This window comes from Lycium barbarum, chromosome 8 (assembly GCF_019175385.1).
Source record: "Lycium barbarum isolate Lr01 chromosome 8, ASM1917538v2, whole genome shotgun sequence".
Lineage (NCBI taxonomy): Eukaryota > Viridiplantae > Streptophyta > Magnoliopsida > Solanales > Solanaceae > Lycium > Lycium barbarum.
Genome location: NC_083344.1, coordinates 4,622,888 through 4,631,688, shown reverse-complemented (window position 1 = coordinate 4,631,688; position 8,801 = coordinate 4,622,888). Strand labels below are relative to the sequence as shown.

The 8,801-nt window shown below is 37.5% G+C and overlaps 1 pseudogene; it reads right to left on the bottom strand.

Moving 5' to 3' along the window:
- Nucleotides 1–1,632: 1,632 nt before the first annotated feature.
- Nucleotides 1,633–6,791, bottom strand: LOC132605769 (F-box protein At5g03100-like; annotated as a pseudogene).
- Nucleotides 6,792–8,801: the final 2,010 nt, after the last annotated feature.

Here is an 8,801-nt window from a genome sequence, read left to right as displayed (position 1 = left end):
GGTTCTCCCTAGCCTAATGCTTTAATTCTCTTTTTGACACGTGTGCTCATCTTGAGAACACATTTCTGAGGCTTTAAAAAGCAAAATTACAGGCAAAGGAACAAAACCATACAAAGTGTTGCTAAAACCACTTACAACAGACAGATAATACAAAAAGGATGATAGAAGTATGACTCAAAATGCTTCTTTGGACAAGGGGTGTCTGACCCTTGTTTCAAAGAGTTCTTTGATATGCATCATCTTGTTCTGAAGTAGGGTACCACTAGAGCGGTCTTCTGGAGCAAACCACATCTGATCATAAGTATATTAATAATAAAAAACAAGGAAGTACAATCAATCACTTAATGACTAAGGAAAGTCCATTTTCTTTTTTGATAATTGACTAGGGCCAATGGCACAGAGCTCGAAACTCGGTGGATAATGACCATTGCCCCTTTATCCTTCTCCACTTAAGGAAAGTCAATATTAACCGATGCATTTCATTTCACCGTCAAAATGCAATACACAACAAGGCAGAGCAAGAAAAACATGGACAGATTCGCCAAGGAGAAGAGGAACTGAAATTCATATAAATAAGTACATAACCAATCCTTAACCTAGGTATATTGCCATGAATCAAATATTCATTTTGTCTCAAACTTGGATCTTCAGCTTCCTTCTTTGTTCTATCCCAAAACAATGTGCATATATGTTTACACAAACATTAGGTTCTAATTCTTATATACCTTTCTATATAATGGAATCAGCCTCATCTAGGAGCTACCAAAAGTAAGGAAGATGTCAATCATGTTTATGGATTTTATAACCCTTACTAGTTGGTAACTGGTTGGAGTTTCTCTATTAGCATTATTTGGTTGGAGATAAAACTCTATCGGAGAAAAAAAGGCATTGTGGAGTTTTAAACTGCACTTCATTCTCCCAGCTTTTAATGTACAACTAAACCTTGACACAGTGATTAAGGAATTAATACGACTTATAAATTATAGTATGTATTTTGGAAAAAAACATCAAAATAATACTCCCTCTGTCCCAATTTATATGACACATTTTCCTTTTTAGTCTGTCCTAAAAAGAATAAAACATTTACTTATTTGACAACAATTTAACTTTAAACTTTACCTTTTACGCTTAACGAGAGATTTACACTGCTCAGTTTTAAAGGGTAGAAGGGTTTAGTTGGCAAACCCGTAAGTCCGAACACCGGGATGACAAAAATGGACAAGTACAAGGGCCTCCCAGACAATTCCGCCAATAAATAACTTAGACAGACCCAAAGAGGCCATTCCTGTTTGAAAATAGTGCTTACTTTCAAGTCCAAGTAGAGGTAGCTTCTGAACCTTTTTTCTGCAACAGTGGTTTTAGCTCCGTCCCTGTCTGCCTCCAAGTCTTTGTTTCGAAAAGAAATAAAGTGGGAGAGAGCAACTATTCTACTTGTGCGAAAAGGTCGCAGAGGAATTTAAGAATGTTAAAGTTTCTTTTCCACCAATTAAAATAACATATGCGAAAGAAACAAGTGCTTGGACAAGCAACGAATCTTGAAGCACAGTTCAAGGGAAATGATTTTCAAACTTATATTTTCATAATATAAAAGCATGATCAGGATTCAGCAATATGAACTGAAATCACAAAAAATTTAGAACAAGTTTTCTTAGATGATGATTAGAGAATGAAGACCTTGTTACTTGGACATGAGGAACTACTAATAACTACTTGGGTACGACAAGTATAGTCCAAGCCTTGTCTATCAGTCTATCAGCTCAAACCAGTTTCAAAAATAAAGTAACAGATGTTAAGTACGTCGCGATTAATACAAATAATAGGGGCCAAAGGTTATCAAAAAGAAAAGATAACTGAAGCGTGCGGAGAGGATCTTGGAAAACTTAGGAGCTCCTGTGCCATTTCAACATAATCCGGAGATGCATCACTCTCATAATCCGTCTTTTCGAATGCGGCAACAATGACAAACTTTTCTAGCACAGTTGCATGCTTGAGCAAATATTTCACCAATGGCAGCACAGATCCATAAAAGTTAATGATCTTAACGGTCTTCAGATGTGGAAACGAGCAGTTAAAATTATGTGTCTCAAACCTCCTGGTCTGTTCATCCTCATTTGTGTACCTTGACAACAGGTCCTGAGGAAAGAATCTGCTATATTAACCGGCTATTCTCCTTAGATGGAAGTAGGAAGCCAAGGAATTGATTGTGGATAAAATAAAAAGGCGATGAAATTTTAAATTCGAGGATAGTCTCAAGTCCTTAGCAAATGTTACAATGTGGTACATGCAAAAAAAAAAAAAAAAAAGTTTCAAAGTATCTGATCATTTATCCCCTCATGAAGGTGAGTACGATCCCTTGTTAAACATCTTTTTCCAACAACTACAAAAAAGTTTACTCATAGAATCAATTTTGATAGTGGCCAACATGAAATTCCTGTCAAAGCAATGCAAGCTGAACTATTTTATGAAGGAAAATGGATTGAGAGAACTAAAAAGTTCTTCTGAATGTCTTACAACAAAAAGGAATAATAAGCACGGAGCGGAAGCAGATTTAACAAAGAGAGATAATCAACTTTTGAGACTAGAAAAGCAGAATTTGAACAAAAAATACGGCTGAAGCGTTTGTACTCTCCTATGGGCTTAAATGGTTTCTTGAACATGGTATCAGCAACATTTCGGAGGAAGCTGACTCTTACTTATTGTGAATGTTGTCAAGCGAGTTACAAAACGTTCTTGGCAATATGACACTATTATTGAAAAGATAAAAGAATTGATTCATAAGTCGAGGTGACACACTGTTACGGAGAAGCCAATGGTTTGGGTGATTCTTTAGCTAGATACAGTCATCTATGGATACAGAGAATAACATTTTCAGCATTAACTCAGTAACAAGAGAAGCTATAGCGAAATTAAGCCTTGACAAGTGGAAGCTCCCTTCCTTTTGACTTCGAAAGGAAACCCAAAGTTTATCTCCAATAATGCAATAAGAACTTCCCGGTTTGATCCTTCTTTCCGCTCACATGGTTTTTCTCTTTTTTAGTTCTTATGAAATAATGTACATGGGAGCAGATTCCACAAGTTAGAAGATATTGTTGTGAAGCTCATTAAGTACTTATGCTAGTTTTGTTTCAAATTGCAAATGGGAGTCCTCCAATACAGAAACCCGCTTTTTGCTTATGCATTATTTCGTACACTTTTGTCAAATACTGAACCAGTTCAAGTCTTACACATTTAGAGGCTTAACTCCTTAATCTCTCTATACTTGAGGACTAAACAAGTTCAAGTCTTACCATTTTTGAAAACCCGCAAGGGTGGCTCAGTTGGTTGAGCATTGGGACTCTCATAATGGAGGTCTCAGGTTCGAAACCCCCTGCCTACGACAGTAGGGGATTTGCCTTCTGGGTCGAGCTCGTCGCACCGGGCTTGCCTAGTGTGGGTCACCTCTTCTGTGTGGTTTGCGAGCTATTGCACAGGAGCTGGGTTTACCCTATGCGCACCCGAAGGCTAGCGGCTGCGGGTTCCCATGTCATCAAAAAAAGTCTTTACCATTTTTGAAAAGGTAAAGCAGTCAAGTCCCCCTCATTGTAACATTTCACCAATACCTATAAAATATAGGTGGTTTAAATTAAGAAGAAATTATGATGTTTTTTCCTGACGTACTTAAGATCAGAAATGTTGATATATACCATCTTCTTCCTCCACTAATAGTTGTTTGATATGAATAACATGAAGTAACAAAAATAAAGGTCTGAAAGAAACTTACTCTTGGTCTGTTATCGTACCAGTGAATGACCAATGTCTCAAGATCCAATGAGCTCTGTAGAAAGCTGCAAATTCCAGGGAAGTCCAACTGTTCAAAGGCTACTGTAAGTTCTAAGAATTTCCGGCTTGATGGTGGAAACTGCCACCCTTTCAACTCCAAGATAGACAGGCACTTGTAAACAAAATAGACAAACCAGAATATGTCAAAACAAGGAAATATGACATACTTAATAAATGAAATGCAAATTGTTGGATAATTCATAAAAACAACTGGGACTATACGACTGCGTTTTGCCACATCAAAGTGTTCATGGTTGCTTTGAGAATCCAAAGATGGACCTCTAAATACTTGGGAAAGCCCATCAACAAGAATTAAAGAGTATGGTCAATGTAAATCAATCCAAATTTTACATGTTATACAAATTGCAAACTCCTTATCGATTCTCATAGTTGATCATCCAATTACTTAGATTATCCTAAGTAGTGGCACTGCTAATGTTACTAAAGTGATGGTTTCGATAGCTAATAAAAAGTCCATAAAAAAGATTCTGAATTTTGGATAGTGAAGAGTATGAACAAACCTCGATGCAGTAGGTACCCAATTTAAGATTCTCGACATGGGCAACACTATGAAGAAGTTCCTTCAACTAAGTTTCTTCTCCAAGTTGTTTTCGAAATATAAATGAAGCATTGCAGTAACAAGTGATACCACATCTCTCTGTCTTATTCGTATCTCACAGCAGAACCCCGAAAGTTCCAATTTTTGTATATACGGGGCTACGAGCCAAAGGTCATCGAAGTAGTCTTGTATGGTCAATTCTCTCAGCTTCACAGAGCTGATTTCCAAATGATGTATGCCCGAAACATCATCCAGTTCCAAGCACTCCAGGTTAGGACAGCCTGATAATACCTTTTGCATGATACCCTCCGTCAATTCCACGTCACCAATTGAAAGAGAAACGAGACTAGTCCAATTAACACTACCAGTAGGGTTTAACTGACAGTTACCTAGAGCCAAATTCCTCAACAACACATATTTATAAGCAAACTGAGGAAGCTCATATTTTGGCTGACTTTCTGAGCGAAATCCAAGTTCAAAATGCTCAACATTAGCAAGTTTAGTAGCAAAGTGTACCCATAAATCAACATCTTTAGCATAACGTTCCTTGTAACTAAGGCGCTATACACTAAATCTCCGGATTTTGTGGGAAGACTTCCAATAATAAAGTTCTCTGTGTATGGAAGCTAGGTAATCAAGAGTGGCGTTTTCGCTGTCAGTAGTAGGGAAGTCAAAATCAAGTGATACCGTAACGGATTTCCAAAGAGACAACCATCTTTTAGATAATACACTGGTTCTAACAACTTATTTACCACCGTCAGGCAACATAGAGAGTATGTGAATTAGAATCGAGTCGGGCAAATCACTGAGTCGGACTCCTCTCGCCATGATTTTCTTCTGCATTTCCATGGACTAAAACTGCTTCAGTTGCAATTTGGTATAGTTGATGGAGCTCCAGTGTAGTCTGAACTCAAAAGGTAGCTCTTACAAACATTAACACGAACACCTTAAATCTGATACATGAATATACCCTAACTCAATTGTTTTTTCAAATAACAACAATAACATACCCAATGTAATCCCACAAGGTGAGGTCTGAGGAGGGTAGGATGTACGCAGACCTTACCCTTAGCTTTGTGGGGTAGAGAAGAAGTTCGATAGACCGTCAGCTCAAAAGAAAGGAAGAAATCGAAGCAGGATTGCAACAAAATAGATAGCAATAAACACCGAAGAAAAAGAAACTACGCGATTACTAATAATACTAACAATGTTAATTCATTTAACTCTCAAAAGCCATAACCGATGAAAATCCATAAAACATTATAATTCACGCCGAGAAACATAAACACCTGTATTCAACAAAAAGGGAGACAGAAGAGAGACCTTACTCTTGGGGGTCAGATAAGAAAACAGAAAAGGAAGAAAAAGAAAAGACCTTTTACAGTTTTTGAAAGGAAAAACACAAAAATTGAGGAGGAATTAACAGGGATTTAGGGTGTGTTTGGTATGACGGAAAAACGTTCTCCTATTTTCCCTTGTTTGGTTGCACTAAACATCTTGGAAATGTTTTCCTCAAAACTAGAGAAAATGTATTCCTTCAAATTTTGAGAGAAAACATTTTCCGGATCAATAAAAACACATCGCATCCCCAACCCACCCCCGCACTATCCATCAACACCCTACATTCCCCACCCCAAACTACCACCCACACCCCCTCCCCTACCCCTACTTCCACCACCACCCCCTACCCACCACCCAACCCATCTCCTATTCCCCCCCCCACCACCAACCCAACCCCACAGCCCCCCACCACCCTCACCCCACCTACCCCCTGCCTACCTCCTACCCCCCACCCTTAGAAAGCGATATTTTCCAGTAGCATAGCATCAATCAATGCGAATAAGACAAGCAGCAGCTTACAAGGAAAACCAACACACACACACACCAGAGTTGTATTCATTCAAATGTAGTTGCGATTTGCAGTTTTCACAAGGTGGGGTGTGGGGAGGGTAGGATGTACGGGTAGAGAGGTTGTTTCCGATAGACCCTCAGCTCAAAAGAAAAGAAGAAATCAAAGCAGGATTGCAATAAAATAAGAAAACAAAAAAGCATGATACAGATCAAATGAAGCAGCGGATAGTAATAAACACTGAAGAAAAAGAAACTACGTGATTACTAATAATACTAACAAAAGTTATTCATTTAATTATGAAAAGCCATAACTGATGAAAGTCCATAAAACATAAAAATTCATGCTGAGAAACATAAACACCTGTATTCAACAAAGGGGGAGACAGAAGAGAGACCTTACTCCTGAGGGCCATTCAATTTGCAGAGAAACAGATAAAAAACAAAAAAGGAAGAAAAAGAAAAGACCTTTTACAGTTTTTGAAAGGAAAAAAAAGAATAATTTACGAGGAATTCACGGAGATTTAGGGTGTGTTTGGTATGACAAAAATCCTATTTTTCCTTGTTTGATTGCACTAAATATCTTAAATTTTTTTTTTTTTTAAAGATATTTAGTGCAACCAAACAAGGAAAAATAGGATTTCCGTCATACCAAACACACCCTAAATCTCTGTGAATTCCTCGTAAATTATCCCTCGTAAAAAAAAATAAAAAAAAAATTAACCCTCAGGGGTTGGCCTGGTGGTAATTGGCTTGAGCCTTGGGTGGTCCCTTTCAAGGTCTCAAGTTCGAAACCCACTGGGTGCAAACAATTTCCGAGGGCCATCGGATTGGGGTAAAACCCTGAATTACCCGTGGTGCACTTGCAGGAAACTCCTTGCCGAGGGCCTGTGCACCCCCGGAATTAGTCGGGACTCAAAGAGACCCGGACACCCGGTGCTTAATCAAAAAAAATATCTTAAAAAATATTTTCTTATGAAAAATGTGTTCCTCAAAATAGAAGAAAATGTTTTCCTTAAAATTTTGAAAGGGTGGCTGTTTCCATCATCAAGCTGGAAATTCTTAAAACTTAACACAACCTTAGTAGCCTTGGACTTCCCTGGAATTTGCAACTTTCTAAGTACTTCGGGAAAAAAAACATAAAACTTCTTTTTTGTTTTTTCTTTTAAATTTAAACCACCTTACTGGTATATTTCATAGACAATGATAGAAGGTTACAAAGAGGGGACTTGACGACCTTACCTCTTCAAAAAATGGGCAAGAATTGAACCGGTTTAATCCTCAAGTAGAGAGAAGGTCCAATCTTTTCAAACTTTTAGGAGATAAGCAAAAATAGTATTCTGGATGGGAAGAGGACTAGTCTTTGGCAAACCACACTATCCATCTACACCCCAAACTTCAACCCACCTCCTTACCCCACCCCCCACAACCACCAACCCACCCCTAACAGCCCCCACCACTGATCACCCTCACCCCACCTACCCCCCTGCCTTAGAAAGCCATATTAGCATAGGCATCAATCAATGCGAATATGACAAGAAGCAGCTTACAAGGAAAACCAACACACACACACACACCAGAGTTGTATACTATTATTATCCTGTTCAGTTTGGACTATTAATTTGATTGATGATTCCCCTTTGTAGTTATTCCATTATTCTAATTTTTGAATCATTTTTTAAGGGAAAAGGTTTACGAAACTATACAAGACTTGTTCATTCATTCACCAAGAAAGAATATATATACAATCTTGACTTGTTTTATTCATTTTTTAAGGGAAAAGGTTTACCTTGTGTAGAAATTATATAATCTTGACTTGTTTCATTCATCACTGGTAACATGATGAGTAGCACTAGTGTCAATAATCCAAGAAAAAACATCAAACTTACCATTCAAGCGATTTTCGGGAATTGTAGCATTATCAAAAAATCCCGTAATAGCCTTCTATTGTTCGGAAGTAAAGTGTTGACCGACGGCAGTGTTATTTGATGCGCCCTTGAAATGAGTAGGCGTGATATAGTCTCGGGTCGGTCTTGAAGACCGAGAAAATAGGAAGAATTAGACTCAATTTTGGGTGGTGGTGGAGGAGGTACGGCGTCACCGGCCATGAAAATTTACTATGAAGAGAAGAAAAAAAACGTGTGCTCTGATATCTTGTAGAAACTATACAATCTTGACTTGTTCCATTCATTCACCAAGAGAGAATATATATATATATGATACAATCTTGAACCCAGAAAACTAAGATCCTAGTGAAATAAAGAAACTAACTAATATATGGTAATCAGTGAAACAAAGAAACTAACTAATACATATGCTATTAAATAATATCAAATAATATAAAGATATTATACCGCAATACCTTCTTAGCCACCTAATGATGCTTCGTCAATGGCGTCAAGTGCTAATGAGGAAACTGGCAGCTTATGTATTGTAGTCCAAATGCCAAAATTTAGCAAAACATTAAATAGGACTACTTTTTTATAAAAACGAAAATAAAATTATTGGGTAGATAAATATAAATAAAAGAAAAGTATTTTGCTATTATGATTTGGTAATTAAAAAAGAATAAATA